Below are 13,101 nucleotides of genomic sequence, written 5' to 3'. Positions count from 1 at the left end.
CACAAAACTAGGATATAGTCATCTTCTCAAGATACCAGTGGGGCCCTCAATACACAACAGGTAACTCCTGAAATAGCCTTTTTTTTTTTTTTTAAAGATTTTATTTATTTATTTGACAGATCACAAGCAGGCAGAGAGAGAGGAAGGGAAGCAGGCTCCCTGCTGTGCAGAGAGCCTGATGCAGGGCTCGATGAGGGGCTCGATTGTGGGGCTCGATCCCAGGACCCTGGGATCATGACCTGAGCTGAATGCAGAGGCTTTAACCCACTGAGCCACCCAGGCGCCCCCTGAAATAGCCTTTCCTTTGTCCTTATTTGATAAGGCTGACAGTCAATCCATAATCAGCTCCTTTCTATCCTGTAGCACAGTTAGCTACAGACAGTTGTCTGTGTATTCTAGATTATTTTAAGTAATTTGAGTGCAGGAACCAGGTCTGTTAAAAACATTAACAAAAAAAACACCCTGATTTCTCATAGCACCTACCATGTTTTGTACAATGAGGCACTGAAGATATTTGTATGACAAAAATATTTAAAACGCACTGTTGCACTGTTTTCACGACAACCTGGAAAGCGAAGATGAGATGCACTGTTTGAAATCACATGTGGCAGTCTCAAATGGAGGATCACATCACGTTACGAGGTTTTCTGAAACTGTATAGCAAAACTTCAAGTCTTACATCCACTCTTCCAAAGTCCAAAAACTAGTAAATAAATTGGACTTCAGAAAAAAAAAAAAAAAAAGACCAACAGAAGCAGTCTTAGAAGTTTAAACAGCAAATAAAAAGAGTGTAAGCTTAGAAGGAGCTCCACCTAGAGCAGAATGTGTAGGTGAGAAAGACACCTCACTTGCCTCACCTTATTCAGGAATCTTCATTACAACGCCCACGGCAAATGGACATGTAGACCTGCTGTGTAACTAGAATCTTCTAACTTCCTTTAATTTTGGACAACCAACTGTACTGCATTCTCCTTCATAAAAGGGTTCATTTTCCAACTGACTGACTCCTGTTGCTGCCCTGTTTCCATAACCTTCCAAATGTCTGAGATGTCGACCATATCCATTTTCCTCCAGGTCCTTCACCAGCGGTTCTAACACCTTCCAGGGTCCTCACAAGTCTGGACTTTCTCTAGGGCATCAGAAACCCTCACACAGACATCCTTCTAACTGAGCACAGGACTGCAGACGGGAGCCAACAGCCAGTCAGCAGAATCATCACTGCACCCCTCACTACGAACACTAACTACTTCCAATCACGCACTAGCTTTTGGAGTACCAGCCAGGACTACTCTGAGTATGCCTAAAACTTGGGAGTTACCTACCATCTTTTGGAATTTAATTTTTTTAATATGTTTATTATCCTATAAAAATTGCCTTTTTTAATTGCCTTTTTTCTTTTGATTTATAGTCCTATGAATTCTAACACATGTATTTCAACGTTAAACGCCTAAGAAATTGCAATTATCCCTACTTGGCTTCATCCTGTGTGAAGCACTGGACATACCTGAATCTGGAGTGGGCAGACACTATTCCATAATGCTGTGCTTCCCAACCTTGGGCTACTGACTTTGGATACCAGTACAGGTGTGTTACAGACATCGCTGCAATGGTAATGATACCTCATGGGCTAATCTTACCCAGTTTTAAAACAAGCAGTTTCCCCTCTATCCAATCTATTTTTTACATGCTACTGATGATGAATAAAAATGTATTTATAGGGGCACCTGGGTGGCTCAGTGGGTTAAGCCTCTGCCTTCGGCTCAGGTCATGGTCTCAGGGTCCTGGGATTGAGCCCCGCATTGGGCTCTCTGCTCTGCGGTAAGCCTGCTTCCCTCTCTCTCTCTGTCTACCTCTCTGCCTGCTTGTGATCTTTCTGTGTCAAATAAATAAATAAAATCTTTAAAAAAATGTATTTATAATCATCCCTAAATTCACAGTAATTAGTATATATTTCCTTAACACAAGAGGTTAATTAGGAAGGTCCCCAAATTTCTTCATGTTCAAGTGATCACTGATGTAATAAAAGACCAGTGGAATGGAAGTAACTGCTACAGTTCTACTCACAAAAAGAAGTCCTTGGCTTTGTATTGTCCTTTTGTCCTGTACTTCATGATTTGACACCAATAAAACCTGAAGCTCCCTAAGGGGCAAACCCTTTCTTATACTCCCCTGGAATCCTGTTCCCACTCCTCCCTCTGGCCAAGAGCATCCACGATATACCTGCAACCAGTGACTGCAAGCCTTCTCCTTCCTTCCCAGAAGAATAGAAGCTAGAGTAAAATTAATTCTTACCACAGTGTGTTAATTCCTTTAATACCAAAAGTACCTGCAGCAGATTTGCAACTATAATTTTCTTTTTCTTCTCTTAATGTTTGCTTTTTGCTTTTGTTTTCCTGGTAACCACACACATTGAGAGAATGGTTACTCAAAGGCAACATTTAGTTTTTTGGGTTTTTTAAAAATTTTATTTTATTTAAATTAACATATAGTATATTACTAGTTTCAGAGATAGAGTTCAGTGATTCATCAGTTGCATATAACACCCAGTCTTATTATACCACGTGCCCTCCTTAATGCCCATCAACCAGTTACCCTATCCTCCTAACCCCCTCCCCTCTAGGAACCCTCCGTTTGTTTCCTATGGTTAAGTCTCTCATGGCTTGTCTCCCTCTCTGATTTGTATTTATTTTTCCCTCCCTTTCCTTATGATCCTGTTTTGTTTCTTAAATTCCACATGAGGGAAATCATATAATTGTCTTTCTCTGCTTATTTTGCTTAGCATAATACACTCTAGTTCCATCCACATCATGGGAAAATTTTTTTTGATGGCTGAGTAGTAGTCCATTGTATACATAGACACCTTCTTTATCCATTCATCTGTCGATGGGTATCTGGACTCTTTCTATAGTTTGGCTATTGTGGACATTGCTGCTACCCAAAGAGGTAAAGGCTTTGTTCTCTGAAAACTATAGAACAATCATGATAGAAACTGAGGAGGGAACAAAGAAATGGAAAAACGTTCCATGTTTATGGATCAGAAGAACAAGTTTTGCTAAATTTCTACGCTACCCAGAGCAATCTATACATTGATTCACTGCAATTCATATCAAAATACTATCATCATTTTTTAGAGCTGGAACAAATAATTCTAAAATTTGTCTGAAACCAGAAAAGACCCCGAAGAGCCAAAGGAATGTTGAAAAAGAAAACAAAGCTGAAGGCATCACAGTCTCATACTTCAAGGTCTATTACAAAGCTTGAGTCACTAAGACAGTATGGTACTGGCACAAAAACAGACATATTGATCAATGGAACCGGAAATGGACCCTCAACTATATGATCAACTAATCTTTGACAAAGCAGGAAAGAATATTCAATGGAAAAAAGTCTCTTCAACAAATGGTTTTGGGAAAATTGGACAGCCACATGCAGAATGAAACTGGACCATTTTCGTAGACCATACACAAAAATAAACTCAAAATGGATGAAAGTCCTAATGTGAGACAGGAATCCATCAAAATCCTAGGGGAGAACAGGCTGCAACCTCTTTGAATTCAGCATCAGCAACTTCTTATGTGACATGTCTCCAAAGGCAAGGGAAACAAAAGCAAAAATGAACTATTTGGACATCATCAAGATAAAAGCTTTTGCACATCAAAGCAAACAGTTGACAAAAGTAAAAGACAGCTGACACAATGGGAGAGATATTTGCAAATGCTTTATCAGCTAAAGGGCTAGGATCTAAAATCTATAAAGAACTGATCAAACACCCAAGGAAACATCCAGTTTTAAAGCTATGGAACTCAATGGTTTCAGCTGAACAGGAGTTTTAAAGTGGGTCAGACCCAAATCTGAGCAGAGTCTCATCTTCCTCATTTAGCTATGCTATCTCAAGCAAAATCACTTCATCTTTCTTGGATTCAGCTTCTGTAAAATGTGGCCAATTTTAGTAACTTCCTCAAAACTCTTACCTGCCATGATTAAATTCAAGAACGTATGTAAACTACTTAGCACAGTGACTAGTGCTTACTAGGTTCTTTGGAAGCAGCTATTATTTTAAACTTCACTTTCATACCACTAAGAATTTCTTCCATTCATGTGTAACTACTTTGCACATTGAAATAACCTGAAGATTAAAGTATTCTTATTTCTTTTATTAGTCCAGGTAAGTAAGGGAGACCGGAGCTGGTTAAGTAACTTGCAAACCCCCCCCAGGGCGAGCACCCTTACACAGCTGAGCTGAAAATCCAGGTCCGATTCCTAGACCATGCCACTTCCCATTCAATACCCTGAGGGTTCAACAAGGGAACTGGAAGCAACTTCTCATACTCCGGAGACCAAAAGGGCCAGCGTATTTATAGCAGAGACCCAAATGCCAAGAAATGCGACTGGCACACACCAGACAAGCTACAGACGCATACAAAATGAACCACTGCTGGTTTACCCGTACCTAGCCAAAGCCGTGGTGCATCTACCTTTCCTACAGAACGTTAAGACGTAGGGTAAAGGTCTATTAAGTGTCAGTGTTGCACTGCAGCTTTCAGTTAAACAAAAGCACTGACTGAATCCCCAGGCTAGATTCTTCCAGAGACAAAGCAAAGAGCTCCTCTATTGGGATGCCAGTGGACGTTCACATTTTGGAGAATCATGCCTGGAAGTACTATTTTCCAAACCTACTACAGGCACCCCCCTCTACCCAGGGGCTCAATTCTCGCTTTTCTTGCCCCTCCCCCACCACAACCTTCAACCCTAGACCTGCCTTCCCAGCCAAGGCTCCAAGGGCTCCTCCACCCTTCCATCCTCTCTGCTTCCAGGCCCCTGGTGCCCGCTCAACGCCCGAATTCAACGCCCAACCTCAACGTCCAGGGCCCAACGTCCGATCCCCAACGACTGATGCCCCGCTGCCTCACACAGTCCCTTTCGCGGCCCACCCCACCCCCACTCGCCTGGGAACCCTGACCTGGTAAGAGGCGAAAGGGCCTCTGACCCTGACCCGTCGCTGAAGGCTGGCCGTGGTGGCGTCTGCCTATGCCTGGCAGCCTCGCCTCCCAGATGCGCTCCCTGAGCTCACCTCACCTCCAATGGCCAGCCCTGCACCAGTGCTGCGCCTGCGCAGTCCGCGCCCACGTGCACCCCACGGCGCCCACGCACGCCCTCCGTGTGCGGGAGAAGCCAGGCTGTGCCCCCGGCGGGGGTGGAGGGCATAGCTGTGCCCCAGGGTTCCGTGCTCACAAACTTCCGCTTCCAAGACAATACAGCAATTCCAGCAGCTTCTAGAAATTTGGCCCTGCGAACTGAGATGGTGCATTTCGAGCACAAAGTCGCAGACCGTATCTCTGTAAGGGTCACTTGGGTCTCATTAACCACTTAAAGTCTTCCAAGGTTCTTCAAATTAATCTGCTACCATTGCCTGGAAAGTCAACACAGGTGATCACTTTTTCCCTGACCAAGCGCACCTGGTTATATGTTGGTGACACTCATAATTGTAAAACTTTCTTTGGAAGGGACTAAGGACCGTTCAAGCAAATTCAGTAGAAAAATGGTACCCGCATGTATGTATCACCTAGTTTTAACATTGTCAATTCACGCCCAGTCTTGTCTGCATTCGTGCCCCCCCACCCCCATTGTTTGGAAGCAAATTCTGATTTGTATGTTTTTTTCTTTGTAATAGATTTATTTTTATTTATTTTTTAAAGATTTTTAAAATTTATTTATTTGACAGAGATCACAAGTAGGCAGAGAGGCAGGCAGAGAGAGAGGAGGAAGCAGGCTCTCCGCTGAGCAGAGAGCCCGATGCGGGGCTTTAAGAAGTGGAAAGAACAGGGGCACCTGGGTGGCTCAGTGGGTTAAGCCTCTGCCTTCAGCTCAGGTCATGATCTCAGCGTCCTGGAATCGAGCCCTACATCGGGATCTCTGTTAAGCAGGGAGCCTGCTTCCCCCTCTCTCTCTGCCTACTTGTGATCACTCTCTCTCTCTGTCAAATAAATAAATAAAACCTTTAAAAAAAAAAAAAAAGAAGTGGAAAGAACAAGGGTGCCTGGGTGGCTCAGTGGGCTAAGGCCTCTGCCTTTGGCTCGGGTTGTGATTCCAGGGTCCTGGGACCAAGCCCCTTGTCGGGCTCTCTGCTTAGTGGGGAGCCGGCTTCCCCCACTCTCTCTCTGCCTCCCTCTCTGCCTGCTTGTGATTGCGTGCTCTCTGTCAAATAAATAAATAAAATCTTTGAAAAAAAAAAAGTGGAACGAACAGGTAAACTTAATATCCCAGCAGATCTTGTGTAATATCTTGTGTAACCAGTGTAAAAGATATTTTATACAAAGTCTTCAGAATCCTGTGTTTTACATGTTTAGCACATCTCAGTTTGGAGTAGCCACATTTTAAATGTCCAATAGCCACATGTGGTGAGTGGCCTGTGTCACTCCAGACGTTTTGAGAAGGGCAGAACAAGTCCTGTCAAAAGTGGAAATTTCTCAGCGGACAGCCCTCTCCCCGACCTGTTGTGATTGTTTGCTAAGCTAATATTTACCAGCAAACCTTTACCTAACCAGGTTTACCTTAGACGTCTAAGTCAGATTTCAATTCTGGATGTTCCTGTCAGTTTGATGGCTGTAACTGGAGGGGGCGTTTCACATTTTCATTCCATGGTTAAGAAGTAAAGGACGAAAACTCTAAGTACTGGTGGAGATACCGGTTGCTTCAAACTCCTTCACATCAAAGTATAGTTTGCCCTAGATGCCTATCAGATCTAGCAGAAGTGCGTGCAGGGAAGAGGGAAAGGCAGGTGGCCCAGGCTATGGAGAGTGGAAGGGGCGGAGGTTTTTTACACAAAGAGTAGCAGGGCAGCTACTTTCTGTCACCCACAGCAAACCCTCCTTTGTGAAGATTTGTGGACATTTAAAAAATAAAGGCATTATGAAGGACCATCATCCCAAAGAGTCTGTGAGCTCCTTGCTTTCAAACACTTGACCTTCTTCATCTTTGTAGCCTCAGTGCTTGCTAGCTCTATGCACAAAGGCCCTTTCTCTGCACGAGCTGCACTATACAGCGTGTCTCCGGGAACACACAAGGCATGAAGACTAGGAGTTTCGTGCAGAGATTAACTGGGGACATCAGCACTCAGCCATACATGGCGGGTGACACCCAGTGTTGTGGAATGACCACCTCTTTGGAAGTGAGGGAATCTGGGGTTCCTGATCCAGCTCTGCTACCTACTGGCTTTGTGATGCTTAATGTTTGCCTGGTTTTCTGGCCTACAGAATTAAAGGTTCATGAGTGCAATGGTTCCCAAACCTATGGAAGCCCCAAATTCTTTGCACCTAGCCCCCCAAATGAGAAAGCAAGGCAGAACATGCATGAAAAAACCCCAATGGAGAATAGGTTATCGAGCTGCAAAAGGGGACTTCCCAGAACCCTCTCAAGAAATCAAAGAACAGTGGGTATTTAAATAGCCAAGAAACCATCTGAGAGGAAAAGGGCCTGATTCTCAAGTGCTCCATAAGGGGTACATTAAGCCATAGCAAGAACCATGGAGGCAAGGCAGTTAGAGAACAAAGTTGTGCAGGGGGACACGAAGAATGGAAATGCTGCATCTCAAAACCAAAGACTGTTAGTTTTGGGGTAGGCACCAACTGCTCTAAAGGTTAAAGCAAACAACCCAACTCCTTTAGACATGGGGATGAATCATCCACAAGGTTATTGGAATTGCTTTTGGGAAATGTGATGCTTTCTGGCTGAATCAAGGAAATATGGGATGTCACCAAAGGCAAGGGCTTGGGTAACAACCTTCAGTCATTTGAACAGCCAAAACTGTAAGCACTCTCCTCCTTCAAACTGCCCATACTTCCGAATTTTGTACCTTCAGTTTTCACACCTGGATGACTGCCTTACTGTGTTGGTTGAATCTCGGCATACCCTTGGGGGCAGGAGGGCTTCTGACTTATAAGTCTCAGTCTGCCTCACTTCCTGGAAGGCTTATCACTACAAGGTCTTACAAGTGGCATCACCTCAGCGTCTCAAGGTACAAAGGAAAGTGCAGGAAAGTGGCTGAGGCTGGGCAGCTCAAATCTTCAACGAAACCAATTTCAGGTTCTCCGAAAGCTACAGCTGAGGTTTGAGAGGCTTCCTAGGGAAGATGGACAGCAGTGCCTAAACGGGAACTTGAACAGCATTCAGGGCAGCAGAAAACCCATCAGCAGATCCTTGGGTGAGCCTCTGCTGCTCCCGCCCTGCAGAGACATGCGGTCGTCTTACTCTAACCAAGCCTCGCTTTCATTCTGGTAAAATCACCCTAGGACTCTTAACTGCATGTGTGGAACTGCAGGCTGTCCTCCAATTCCTTTCACCTGGAAAAACAAAGCAAAAGCCATCCTTGAGCATCCTGACCAGCTACGGAACCACGTGCTCTGGTGAGCAGCCTCCGGGCTACTCTCCGCCTGCCCCACAGGGGATCCGTTTGCCCAGTCCTGGCAGGAGCTGTGTCAGTGATGAGCCCACCAGTTACACTAATGGTTTCCTGCTCTGGGCTGCCAGCCGCCCAGTAGCAAGCCTCATGACCACTGAATTCCTCTCCTGGAATCGATTTAGGGCCCTGCAGAAAAGGATCCTTGCCTCCTGGTTTTCTGAAGCGCTTACTGTACAGCAGGAGAGCTCAAGTTCAGCATATTTATGACGCTCACTCACAGTTCTGTGACTTTCACATTTCTAGCTGCCCCAGGCAGAAGACTCCCAACTAAGAGAAAAGGCATATTGAATATACCTCCACACACGCCTTTATCACAATATTTACATGGCGTCTGCCAAGGGATAGTTTGGTTATACAGCTTCAGCAATATTGTTCTTATCTGACTGAACTACATATATCGAGGGAAACTGAACACCAACACCAGCAGGTGTGACAGATCGTTCATGACCCTAATGAACACAGCACACCTACCTCGATCCCAGGCAAGTAGAGAGAGGTCAATAAATACTTGAATGTTAATTAATGCTAATTAAAGTAGGTCCAGTAGAGGATTATATAAAACTAATTCAGATCTCTACTTGTGAAACTAGTGCTACAAATAGCATTTGTCTCTTCTGGGGGACAAGACAAAGAGCTGAACCACCAAATCATATTGAATCCATTTAATTAAACTTCTTGTATTCAGATTTCCAGGAGCATATAAAACCTTGGAATCTGAGAAACTGGGACTTAGATTTTTTTTTTTAAGATGTTCTTTGACTTGCTTCTCTAATATTCCACAACAAAAAGGCCAATTTTGTGATTCCATAGTTTTCACCTACATTTTCATGATGGCTGGAATTAAAATGAGAATGTACAAATTAAGCATCCACTGCTCCCCGTATGTACAGGTAAGAAAAGGAAGTTATCAAAACAATGGCCATGAGAACACAAGGCTGAAGAAGTGAAAGGATTTTGAGCAAAACAGAGTACATGATCATTGAATAAAAGCTCATCAATATTTGAACAACTTTTTACATGAGGAAAAATTCCATATAAGCTGGCTGACATGTTACCAGTAAAAGCAAAAAAGAAAAAAAAAAGTATTTTCTTTTTCGAGTTTGTGACATCTTAGGTTTATCAGAGTCTGATACTTAAATCATGGAAAAATTCCCAAACAGAAATTTACAGGTTAGCAGGAAAGTCAGCTGGTCCATGATTCTGCACGTGAGTTTAGTGGAAACTAAGGTTACTTTATGTGTTTCAAGAAAATTACAAACTCTAGGGATGCCTAGGTGGCTCAGTCAGTTAAGTGTCTGCCTTCGGCTCTGGTCATGATCCCAGGGTCCTGGGATCGAGCCCCACATCGGGCTCCCTGCTCAGCAGAGAGCCTGCTTCTCCCTCTCCCTGCTGCTCTGCCTACTTCTGCTTGCTATCTCTCTGGCAAATAAATAAAATCTAAAAAATAAAAAAAGAAAATTACATACTCTAACTTCATTGTTAGCTGTATTTGTATTTCAGGAAATGCAGATTCTACCTACAATAACAAGTCTAAGTGGCTACAGATTTGGAAGTGTATGGATGGCAGGAGCAGAAAAGATAAAGTTCCTTCCCCCTTGGAGTGGCTGAGAGCCCACAGACAGACCCCGTGCCCAAAGGCCAAAGGAAAAAAGATCCGAGTCAGGATGGAGAGAAGGAAGTTGATGAGCTCAGAGTGGACAGGAAAAGAAGAACCAGGACTGAAGGAACAACAAGCCAAAGAGCATTTATTAAGTGAAAGAGGCAGACAAGGACAGCGAGAGGGCACATTTTATTATGAAGCTTTTCAAACAGAAAAATTCAAAAAAATAAAACATCAACTAGATTTATCTGCTAGTAACATGGAGCCATATTTTCTTCAGTACCTTTAAGTCCTAAAAATTTTTATATACAGTAGAAAGCCCCCATGTATCCCTTCCCAATGTCCCCCATGAATGTGGTATGAAACTTTCATGCAAGACTTATTTATTTGGGAGGAAGAACTCAGAGGGAAAAATCAAACCGCCCAACCTAATAGAAGAGTGGCTAGCAAACAAGAGTGGCGGCTCGGGAGACAACGCTGCCAATCAAAGCCTCAAGAGGCCATGCTGGAAGGCCGGCCTTCGAGGTCTCCTTTCTCCTAAGTGACCATCTCGGAGAGAAACTGCTTCTGAAAGAGAAGAATCAACCCCCCATTATGCCTTATTTACAAACTCTGTCGCTATAGTTTTTTTTTTTTAAAGATTTTATTTATTTATTTGACAGAGATATCACAAGTAGGCAGAGAGGCAGGCAGAGAGAGAGAGGGAAGCAGGCTCCCTGCTGAGCAGGGAGCCCGATTCGGGGCTTGATCCCAGGACCCCAGGATCATGACCTGAGCCGAAGGCAGAGGCTTTAACCCACTGAGCCACCCAGACGCCCCTAGTTCTTACTTTCTATCTTAAGTGCAAGCAAACCCAACAGTCACTTTGAACTGAAAGTAACACATTCACGTAATTCACCCCCCCAAGAGCTACGCATGCAAGTTAGCTACAACCATTTGTACTCCCCTCGCCAAATGTGAAACACAGCCGCACTCTCCTTCAGATGGAAAACGTTCTATTAACGTGTGTGCTGAAGTACTTGTTTATCATGTCTGAGCCCCAGGTAACAGCTTTCTGTTGTCATCACCATACCACTCCTAGTGGGGCCATTTTACGGTTATTAACAGATTCGAACACTTACATTTGAAATGTATTTTCTCTGTATCCAGGAAGAACAATTTAAGAGGGTACATATTCAACTACACTTTCACCAAAATGAAGCAGATATGCTTAAACAAGCATGTATGTAATTTTTTCTAATATAATCCCTTGGGGTTCCATGCCTTCCAGAACTGATCTAAGGACACTGTAGCAAAGAGAGCAGCGTGGGGTCTAAGACCTGGTTCCCTGTGTTGGGGGGGCAGGGGAAGAGAGAGAGAGAGAGAGAGAGATCTGGTGCAGCCATGCAACCTCTCAGAGTCTCCGCCTCATCTATAAAATGGGGTCTGGGGGCGCCTGGGTGGCTCAGTGGGTTAAAGCCTCTGCCTTCGACTGGGATCTTGATCCCGGGGTCCTGGGATCGAGCCCCACATCGGGCTCTCTGCTCAGCGGGGAGCCTGCTTCTCCCTCTCTCTCTGCCTGCCTCTCTGCCTACATGTGATCTCTGTCAAATAAATGAATAAAATCTTAAAAAAAAATAAATAAAATGGGGTCTGCTTTCTTCTCAGGGGTATTGTAATGATCGAATATGTGACTAGATGTTCAAATGCTTTTAAAATAATATATAGGGTGTTTTGCTGTATTTAAATGTGGATAAAATATGTATTCCCACAGGAAAGGAAATGCTAGTTCAACTACTATGCTTTAAATCAAGTGGTTTTTTTTTTTTTTAAAGCAAGCTCTTCAACCTATGTGGAAACAAAAGAAAATCCAGCTTTCATCTTGTGAGAGCACTTTCAAAACCCTTATGAAAAAGACACAAATAAAAATTATGATGATTTGGCACTAGAACTAAATTCCAGAAGTTCATGTCATTGCATGTCCCTTAATCTATGAAGTTATTATTAAGATTTTACCTTTTAAATTTTTAACTTTATGATTTTAAACTCAAGCACACAAGACAGCAGTCAGTATTGAAACTGAATGCGTCAACAAGGACTAAAGGTTGTAACTAACAATGTAAGTCATCCCTTATTAGAAATAACACAAAACTTGCAAAGAAAACCCATCAGGAGGCTCAGAACTGTTGCTCCAGTGTTAGGGACCCTCCGAACTCAGCTGTACTTTCTTAGAAACAACAATACGCTTGTGCCTGACGGCGTGGAGAAGACGGACACTGCAAGCACCTGCTTGCTAGCTCCCGTGCCCGCCAACAGAGGGCGGTACCGTCCAGAGCGGTAAGTGGGCTCTGCAAGTGGGCTCACAGGCAGGGCTTCATTCAGCCAAGAGTGCACAGAGGAACTAAATCAAAAGACCCCCTGCTTTTGGCTGGAATTATATCAATTAGACAAAGCAGGAAGGACAATTTCTTTTCAATCAAATTCTAATTGGCTACTGACCACGAAGTACTTTCTGAGCTCTATCTTGGAACAAAGCATCCCAGACAGTAAAACAGCGGGACAACTGTTGTTTACAACTCAAGAGTGATGGTCTGTAAGCACTAGAATCACCACGGCCAAAGCAGAGGAGGTTTCGTTTGGAAATGAAATACACTATCAGTGCAGCCCATTTTCCATTCTTGGCCCCTTAGTGCTCTTCACCAAAAGTGCTAAACAGGGGCACCTGGATTAAGTGCCCGACTCTTGGTTTTGGCTCAAGTCATGATCTCAGGGTTTAAGATCAAGCCCTGTGTTGGGCTCTGCACTCAGTGGGGAGTTTTCTTGAGATTCTCTCCCTCTCCCTCTGATCCTCCCTATTCCACTTCTGTGTGCTCTCTCTCTCCAATAAATAAATCTGCCCCAAATCTTTGGGCACCTAGGTGGCTCAAGGGGGTAAGCCTCTGCCTTCTGCTCAGGTCATGATCCTGGGCTCCTGGGATCGAGCCCTGCATCAGGCTCTCTGCTCAGCAGGGAGACTGCTTCCCCCTCTCTCTGCCTGCCTCTCTGTATTCTTGTGATCTCTGTC

The sequence above is a fragment of the Enhydra lutris genome, unplaced genomic scaffold, assembly GCF_002288905.1.
Source record: "Enhydra lutris kenyoni isolate GAN:26980312 unplaced genomic scaffold, ASM228890v2 scaffoldscaffold12, whole genome shotgun sequence".
NCBI classification, from domain to species: domain Eukaryota; kingdom Metazoa; phylum Chordata; class Mammalia; order Carnivora; family Mustelidae; genus Enhydra; species Enhydra lutris.
Note: the sequence above shows the minus strand (reverse complement) of the source record.